Source organism: Mandrillus leucophaeus, unplaced genomic scaffold (genome assembly GCF_000951045.1).
Source record: "Mandrillus leucophaeus isolate KB7577 unplaced genomic scaffold, Mleu.le_1.0 Scaffold1645, whole genome shotgun sequence".
Lineage (NCBI taxonomy): Eukaryota > Metazoa > Chordata > Mammalia > Primates > Cercopithecidae > Mandrillus > Mandrillus leucophaeus.
Window position 1 is genome coordinate 61,772 of NW_012101638.1, and position 9,635 is coordinate 71,406.

General features: G+C 45.0%; 1 protein-coding gene across 1 annotated transcript in view; it reads left to right on the forward strand.

Moving 5' to 3' along the window:
* The first annotated feature begins 3,797 nt into the window (after positions 1 to 3,797).
* Positions 3,798 to 9,635, forward strand: part of FUT10 (fucosyltransferase 10 (alpha (1,3) fucosyltransferase)) — a 28,532-nt gene continuing 22,694 nt past the window's right edge. The window contains 1 exon segment of the mRNA XM_011976366.1: positions 3,798 to 4,154. The gene's annotated coding sequence lies outside the window, so the exon portion shown is untranslated.

A 9,635-nucleotide genomic window follows, 5' to 3' on the forward strand; every position in this document is an offset into this window, starting at 1 on the left:
GCTAGTTTTTTGTATTTTTTAGTAGAGACGGGGTTTCACCGTGTTAGCCAGGATGGTCTCGATCTGCTGACCTCGTGATCCACCCCTCTCGGCCTCCCAAAGTGCTGGGATTACAGGCTTGAGCCACCGCGCCCGGCCAACATTTTTATGATTCTTATTGGCTCTTTTGTTTAACTGAAAAGATCTATTAGTACCAACTTAACTCTTTTAGAGGTCTTAACAAAAGATCTTCCAGCCTCATCTTGAGGATCTTTTACTGACTGGGGAGGTTGGAGATAAGAACAGGGTTTATTTTCCAGTCTGCTCAATTTTAATCTCTTGATAGTCCCTCTAAATTCTGTACAGCAGCCCTTTCCCCTTATTTCTCTTACTTCTTTCTGGCAGTCCTTACAATATGCAGCTAACAGACACCACCAACTAACACATTTAGCATTCTGCGTGGAAATCATTTTATCAAGGCCTACACATTAAGTATGTTTTTTATCTTGTGAGTTGTTATAGGTAATAGTTTTACCAAGTGTTTTGCTGCTACCTAACATGTCATCATTTTTCCAGTTTGCTCTAGCAGTTGTCTTAGCACCTTAAGAAAACCCTCAAATTTTAAATTCATTTTGGAGTAAAACAGGCTCTTTGCTATTTACAAGATGAATTCTGAGTTGCAAAAATTCTCTGTCCATGTTTTTCCCTTTATTACCATGTTTTTCTCCTGTATTTCCCCCACTCAATCTTGGGTGCCACAATCCGACAGAGAGCATGGCACTTTTTTTTTTCGTTTTGCATCTGTAATGGAAACAGACTGTTTTCTGCTGCGTGGCAGCAGACAGTAAGTGCATCCGATCTGTCAAACACAAACATGCTTCTTGCTTTTTCACTGTTGCCCAGCACTTGCTCCCTAAACCAATGCCACATATTTTAGGCTTTTGTTAAACAGCATCCCATTTCTAGATGGCAATTTCTTTTTTTGTTTGTTTGTTTTTTGTTTGAGATGGAGTCTTGCTCTGTCACCAGGCTGGAGTGCAGTGGCATGATCTCGGCTCATTGCAATCTCCGCCTCCCAGGTTCAAGTGATTCTCTTGCCTCAGCCTCCTGAATAGCTGGGATTACAGGTGCACACCACCACACACAGATAATTTTTGTATTTTTAGTAGAGACGGGGTTTCACCATGTTGGCCAGAATGGTCTCCATCTCCTTACCTCGTGATCTGCTCACCTCCCAAAGGCATGAGACACTGCATCTAGCCATAGATGCCAATTTCTGTATCAGTTAGCTACTGCTGTATAACACATGCTTCTGAAACTCAGTGGCTTAAACAGTAAGCGTTTATTAGTGTTTGTGTTTCTATGAGTCAGGTGGGTAGTCTGCTGACTTGGGCTTGCTCACGTATCTGCGGTCGTCTGGTGGCGTATCTTACAGGCATGAACCACCACACCCGGCCGAGTTTTCTTCTTTGATCTATGTGCTATAAAGAAGTGTGTTGTTTTTATGTCCATGTATCTGGAGATTTTCCAGTTATCATTTAGTTACTGGTTTCTGGTTTAATTCCTTTGTGGTCTGATAGCATGCTTTGTATGATGACTATTCTTTGAAATTTGTTGAGGTGTGTGCCTTTTTTTTTTTTCAGATTGAGTTTCGCTCTTGTCGCCCAGGCTGGAGTGCAATGGCACGATCTCGGCTCACTGCAACCTCCTCCTCCCAGGTTCAAGCGATTCTCCTGCCTCAGCCTCCCAAGTAGCTGGGATTATAGGTGCCCACCAGTATGTCTGGCTAACTTTTTTGCATTTTTAGTAGAGGCGGGATTTCTCCATGTTGGTCAGGCTGGTCTTGCACTCCCAACCTCAGGTGATCCACCCTCCTTGGCCTCCCAAAGTGCTGAGATTACAGGCATAAGCCACTGTGCCCGGCCGAGGTGTGTTTTATGGACCAGTATACATGCTTTTTGATGTTCATATATAGGTATGTGTATTAGGCCAATACCTAGGAATTTCTGGGTCATAACGTGTATATTCAGCTCTACTAAAGATGAACAGACGATTTTCCAAAGTGGCTGTCACAACTGCACCCCCAACAATAGTGCATAACAGTTCTATGTGCTTCATGGCTTTGTCCTTGTAGTCTTGTCAGTTTTAAAACCTGTAGCCATTTTAGTGGATGTGTAGTATATATCATCATCGTGTTCATTTGCATTTCCTTAATGACTAAAAACATTAAGCATCTTTTCACATACTGCCTGGCTATTTGGATTCCTCTTTGGTGAAGTGCTGTACTTAGTGATTGTTTTTCTTTCTTATTGCTTTTAGGAGTTCTTGTTATATTCTAAATTCATTGTTAGATAAAATATATCAAAAATACCTTCTCTCATTCTGTAGATCATTTTTCATTCTTTTTCTTTCTTGAGACAGGATCTAACCCTGTCGCCCAGGCTGGATTGCAGTAGCACAATCCTGACTCACTGCAGCCTTGACCTCCCAGGCTCAAACAATCTTCCTACCTCAGTCTCCTGAGTAGCTGAAACCACAGGAGTGCACCACCACACCTGGCTAATTTAAAAAAATTTTTTGTAGAGATGGGGTCTCCCTATGTTGTCCAGGCTAGTCTCCAACTCCTGGGCTCAAGTGATCCTCCCACCTCAGCCTACCAAAGTGCTGAGTGGGTGTGAGCCACTGCACCCATTTCTTACTTTCCTAATGGTGTCTTTTGATGAATAGAGTTTCTTACTTTTAATCATATCTAATTTATCAATCTTTTCTGTGGTTTGATGTTTTTTAGACGTGGACACCATTATTATCAACCTGTTTTTATAGAAAAGTTGAGTTGCTTGGCACTGGAGCTCTGCAGGGTCTGGACCAGGGGGAGGCAGGCCTGAAACAGCAAATCACCCTCAGGCTTCTGCAGTGCACCCAGCACCGCAGGACACCCAGAGTCAGCGCCTCCTCAGATTTTGAGCCCTAAGTGCCTCACTTGCCTCGCCCTAGACCCAGCCCTCCCAAAGTGTTGAATTACCTCCTTAGGTTTATTACTTCCTAGACTAGGGCAAAATAGAAGTCAATTAGCTTTCCTTTACCAGTGTCTAGTCCGTTTAGGCTACTATCACAACATACCTTAGTTTGGGTAACGCATAAACAGCAGAACGCCATTGCTCCCAGTCTGGAGGCTGGGAAGTCCAAGATCAACGCCCTGGCAGATTCTTCATCCATTAGCGTCTGTGCCTCATACAAGGGATATGTGTTCTCACACGGCAGAAGCTCTCTCTGGTCTCTTTGATAAAGACACAGTACATTTGTAAATTTATAAAGGCTACAAAGGCACGAAGTTCACATATGAATTTGGGGCGGAGCACAAACATTTACACCATAGCAACCAGTACAATCAAACTAAATGATCGTCCTGTTCCGTCTACCAAATACTGCCAGAAATGGTGCCCAGCCTTAGAAAACATGTAAAGCTCTTGATATTCTTGAATACATAACTTTCACCTTTTTAAAAATTATTATTTTATTTATTTTTGTAGACAGTCTTGCTCTGTTGCCCAGGCCGGAGTGCAGTAGCTTGATCTCGGTTAACTGCAGCCTTTACCTCCTGGGTTCAAGAGATCCTCCCACCTCAGGCTCCCACTAGCTGGGACTACAGGCACGGGCCACCACAATGGCTAACTTTTGTATTTTTTGTAGAGACAGGGTCCCACTATGTTGCTCAGGCTAGTCTCGAACTCCTGGGCTCAAGCTATCCGCCCGCCTCGGCCTCCCAAAGTGCTGGGATTACATGTGTGAGCCTGGCCTGAATAGGTGACTTTGAATGCGCTCCAGTCCCAGTCCAGTTGGAGAAACGGAAAGTTTCCCTGTCTCGAAGAAGAGGGCCCCCGCAGCCTTCCCGAGAACTTTCCATGGGGCCGTGGCCTCAGGCGGACTGTGAACCAAGATCACCAGCAGGGGGCGGCCCAGTGTTCTTAGAACCCGGGTCCCACGAGCTTGTGAACAGGGCACGAGTGAAATCCCGGATCCAGGTGCTTCCGCCGGAACGTGCCCCGAGCTCGCCCGCGCGGCTGCCTCCGCCGCTCCTGATCGGCTCTCCGGGTCTTCCCGGGGCCCAGGCTGGGGCTCATAGGGAGAAAGGAAGCGGCGCTGCGGTCCGCGGGGCGAACCCTGCTCCGCGCGAGGTGAGTGCGAGCGCCGCATCTCCTCCAGCCGCGGCAGTCGCTTGGTGGGAGCAGGGGCTTGATGCTGAGACACGGAAAGACGCTTTTCCGGTCCCACGGAAGCTGGGACACTACCTCCGGGAGTCACAGCCTAAGGAAACTCCCTCTCTGTGCCGAGCAGGGGGTGCGTGTAAGAGACGGAGTGGTGTATGCAAAATAATCCAAGTCTGTTTTGGGGACTTAGTGGTGCATAGGCAGAGCCACTGCCTGAGATTGAAGCCTGACCCACCAGGCGGGAGGCGGGTGCCGGGCCGGAGCCTCCGCTGGAGCCCGGAGGAGGAGCGCGGGGTCCCGACGCCTCCCCGCCTGCCGCGATTGGCCTCCTTCCCAGGCCCGCGGCCGTCCATTCCAGAACCTAATCTGCCTTTGCGGGGCGCAAATTGCCTTGTTCTCCCCCAGGTCTTCCTAGAGAATCACTTGTTGCAGGAATGTTGTGTTGAAGTCGTAGCAACTGTGACTTTTTAGTTGCAGAGAGCACGGTGTATTTAATGGAGAAAATGCCCCGGGAAAGCACTGGCAACTGCAGGCCTGGGTTATCCCATTTGCAAGCCATGTGTTAAGTGTTTTGCTCCCGATTAGTACCCTTAGAACAGAGCTCATTTTGTGTAAACTATAGAAATAACCATGCTGTGATTTTATGACATTTTTCTGGGGATTTTTAAATGATTTTTTAAAATAAAGCAGACGTCACGCAAAATGACTTTTTCTTAACACCACGGCCCCAACAGTCTGTCCCCTGCCCCCTGCTACAGCTCCCTGCAATGATAGTTTTATGTGTTTTATGCATGAAATGACTTGAATTGTTACTTTCATTTGTGGAATGCATGCAGCTCTGGCTGGCCACAGTTTTGAATAAGGCAAGTTGGCTTTAAGGACTTTATTCCCTTTGTACATCCTTCTTTCCAATGAGACACTCAGGAAACTCAACGACCAATCTTGGGATTGTTAGTAAGGTCACACTACAACTAGGGCAGGATTTCTCCCTCGTCTGCCGTAGTCTCAAATGGAGGCCTTTCAGGCATTGAATAAGCAGCTCAGCTCTTTGAACACTGAAGTTTCACAGTCTCCAATCTAGCAGCACTGTAGTCTGTTTTAAAAAAACTTTCTTCTGAGTAAGGAGAAGCCGGAGACAGTGGTTAGCCTCGGGTGATCATTCAGGTCTGTTCCAATTTTGAAACTGTTGTGATAACTCTTGCTCGCTTCCTGCTAGATGGCAGTGTGTAACAATGAATTAAAAACACGATCTCCATTCTTACTGTGTTATTGCTTGTCTTTTATTCTTCAATAAGAAGAAAAGTAGGTTTTCAAGTTTTATCGTACAAATAATATTTTTGAAAAATTCAAAACTAGGGTTAAATCCAGGAAGTTAAAAGAATATAGCTTGGAAAAACAATAATGTTATTTATAGATGTAGAAATATTCTTCAGTAGGCAGACATTTCCAACCCATATTTAAATGCTTTAAACTTCGTAATGTAAAGAGTTGATTTCAGTAAGATATTGAATATCTAATTCAATTACCAGCGTTCTACAATGAACATTTGTTATAGTGTTTCTGAACATGGGTTTTTGAAAATTTTTTTAAAGTTAAGTTTGTCTTTACTTACAATGTCTTTCAAATTTTTTTTTTGAGACAGAGTCTCGCTCTGTCACCCAGGCTGGAGTGCAATGGCCGGATCTCAGCTCACTGCAAGCTCCGCCTCCCAGGTTCACGCCATTCTCCGGCCTCAGCCTACCAAGTAGCTGGGACTACAGGCGCCCGCCACCACGCCCGGCTAATTTTTTTTGTATTTTAGTAGAGACGGGGTTTCACCATGTTAGCCAGGATGGTCTCGATCTCCTGACCTCGTGATCTGCCCGTCTCGGCCTCCCAAAGTGCTGGGATTACAGGCTTGAGCCACTGCGCCCGGCCTTGTCTTTCAGATTTTTTTCTTTGAGAATGAAATTGGAGTTTTCAAAAGATTATATTAAATTACCAACAAGGAAAATGAAGATAAAGTAATCCTAGACATGTTATGTACATTTTTAAAAATATTTCCAGAAATCTTTATGATGACTCAAGTTGTCTGGATTACGGTCTCTTGATTAATCTTTTATGGAGAGTTTTTACTCGTGGATATAATTTATGGGATGAGAGAGCTTAATTTTGGGATGGAACCTCAGAAGATCATTTGGTCCAGAAATGTTGTGTTGAAGTCGTAGCAACTGTGACTTTCTAGTTGTAGAGCGCACGGTGTATTTAATGGAGAAAATGCCCTGAGAAAGCACCCGCTTTCTTTAGTCATTTAGATTTGTCTAAATTTGTCTAGATTAAAGATTTGTCTTTAGTCGTGAAATATTAGCTACATTTTATCAGTGTTACTGAACCAGCTCCTCGTTCATGATTATATAAATGATAAAAGCAGATCGGGGATTTTATTTGTTTTTTCTAGTCTGCAGTTATTCAATATTTATTAATTTATATTTTTTTCTGGAGATGAGGGATTTTAATTCGGGTATCCTGCCTGGTAGGAAAATTGCGACAAAGTAACCTAAAAGCCCTTCTTGGAGGAAGACTACTTACTAATAAGACCTCATAGGAAAAACAAAGGCGAAAAAGAATCCCTGCTCTTGAAGAATTGCCTTGGTTCTTACTGTGATACATAAACTTCACAGTCTTGTGCTGCCACCCCACTTTTAATTTTTTTATTTTTGAGACGGAGTCTAGCTCTGCCACCCAGGTTGGAGTGCAGTGGCACGATCACAGCTCACTGCAGCCTTGATCTCCAGGGCTCGAGGGATCCTCCTGTTCAGCCTCCCAGTAGCTGGGACTAGGACTACAGGTGCATACCAGCATGCCCAGCTAAGGTTTTTTTTTTTCTTTTTTTCTTTTTGTAAAGATGGGTTCTTGCCGTGTTGCCCAGGCTGGTCTTGAATTCCTGGGCTCGAGTGATCCACCCACCTCAGCATCTCAGAGTGCTGGGATTACAGGCATGAGCCACGACACTAAGCTTTGCCTTTTAAAAATCTGTGCTTCTTGCTGGGCACCGTGGCTCATGCCTGTAATCCTAGCACTTTGGGAGGCCAAGGCAAGTGGATCATGAGGTCAGGAGGTCGAGACCATTCTGGCCAACATGGTGAAACGCTGTCTCTACTAAAAATAAAAAAAATTAGCTGGGTGTGGAGGCGCACACCTGTAATCCCGGCTACTTGGGAGGCTGAGGCACGAGAATCGCTTGAACCTGGGAGGCAGAGATTGTGGTGAGCCGAGATCGCGCCACTGTACTCCAGCCTGGGGACAGAGCGAGACTCTGTCTCAAAAAAAATAAGTAAAAAATCGGTGCTTCTAATTGAGGCATTGCATCAGTCTGTTTATCTGGCTCTCTGTCTCTTTCGGATTTGTTTTTAGTTTCTACATCAAATAGATCCACTGAATACTCACTCTTGTGAGGTTGTATGATCAACACTGCATAATTTAAGCAGTTTAGTATATGTCTGGAATTTAAGGATTGAGGAATGACATTTCCTTCATTTCTGCAATAGAAGTGCAGAGGTGTCTGGCTACACCTTCTCTTTCCCCATTAATCTCCAGTCTTGATTCACATGACTGCCAGTGTGCCTTTCTCCCTTACTGTTCTCTACTGGTCTCGCCTGAAGTTTCTGCTAGGATGAAGAGGATGACTTTCCCACATAGAAATCTGCAATCCAGAGCATGCTTTATATAAAAATAAATGCTCAGCAAAATATGAAGTTCACTGAAAAAGAGTGAGGAACACATTAACACAAGTTTTTGTTTTGTTTTGTTTTTGAGACAGAGTTTTGCTCTTGTTGCCCAGGCTGGAGTGCAATGGTGTCATCTTGGCTCACTGTAACCTCCGCCTCCTGGGTTCAAGCGATGCTCCTGCCTCAGCCTCCTGACTAGCTGGGATTACAGGCATGCGCCACCACACCCAGCTAATTTTTGTAGTTCTAGTAGAAACAGGGTTTCACCATGTTGACCAGGCTGGTCTTCAACTCCTGACCTTCAGTGATCCACCTGCCTCAGCCTCCCAAAGTGCTGGGATTACAGGCATGAGCCACGGGCCTGGCCATTAACAGAAGTCTTGTTAAAGAAAATTGAGTAAAAATGGAAACTGTGGAGGTATTAACACCATGTTCATCAGATGCCCAAGGAATATACAGGCACTATGGAAGTCTGCACATTAACAAAATAGGCCAACTTTTAAATGTTCATCAGTGGCTTTTTATGCATCTGATAAAACAGCTTTAGAAAGTTTACTAAAATCCCCCAGCTTCCTGTGTTCTCTTCATTGTCCTGATGGAAACAAGCATGTGATGATATGAATCTATAAACTGATTTGTTAGCTGGGTGCAGTGGCTCACCCCTGTAATCTTAGCACTTTGGGAGGTTGAGGTGGGCAGATTGCTTGAGCTCAGGAGTTTGAGACCAGCCTGGCCAACATGGTGAAATCCTGCCTCTACGAAAAAAAAAAAAAAAAATTAGCTGGGTGTGGTGGCACACACTTATGGTCCAGGTACTCTGGAAGTTGAGTGGGCGAATCACTTGAGCCTGGGAATTTGAGGCTACAGTGAGCCAAGATTGTACCACTGCACCCAGCCTAAGTGACAGAGGAGACCCTGTCTCAAAAACAAAACAAAGAAACAAAAACTGACTTGGTGTTGGGAGGGGTAATGCCTCCCAAAGGAGGTAGCCTTGAAAGTCTTGCAGAATGGCTAGCACAGTGAAAGAGGTGGAAGGGCTTCCAGATAGGCACAAGACCACAGAGTGGGAAGCCACGTTCCAGGATACCAGGAACAGAGTCCTTATGCTGCGAACCAGGAAAGGAAGCCACAGAGGTAGGGCATGGCCCACATTGTGTTTTCTGTTTTTTTGTTTTGTTTTGTTTGAGATGGAGTCTTGCTCTGTTACCCAGGCTGGAGTCCAGTGGCGTGATCTTGGCTCACTGCAACCTCTGCATCCTGGGTTCAGAGGTTTCCTGCATCTGCTTTCCTGCCTCAGCCTCTACAGTAGCTAGGACTGTAGGCACACACCACCACACCCAGCTAATTTTTGTATTTTTAGTAGAGATGGGGTTTTACCACGTTGGCCAGGCTTGTCTCCAACTCCTGGCCTCAAGACATCCACCCTCCTTGGCCTCCCAAAGTGCTGGGATTACAGGCATGCGCCACTGCATCCGGCCTCACATTAATAAGTGGCGCTTTAGTGTGAATAGTTTAAATTTGATAATTAGATACATTTCTTCTAAAAACTCTCCGTGGTATAACCTCTAGCTTATTAACCCCATTGACCCCCCAATTACCAGAACAGAAATGGGCAAAGGAGTCTTCCCAGAGCTCCCTGCCTTCTGCCTTGCCTCTCCTGCAAGTAGGGAGAGGTAGGAGGAGGAGGGGCACACAAACTACCAGGTTCTTCTACTACTACTTTTTTTTTTTTTTTTTTTTT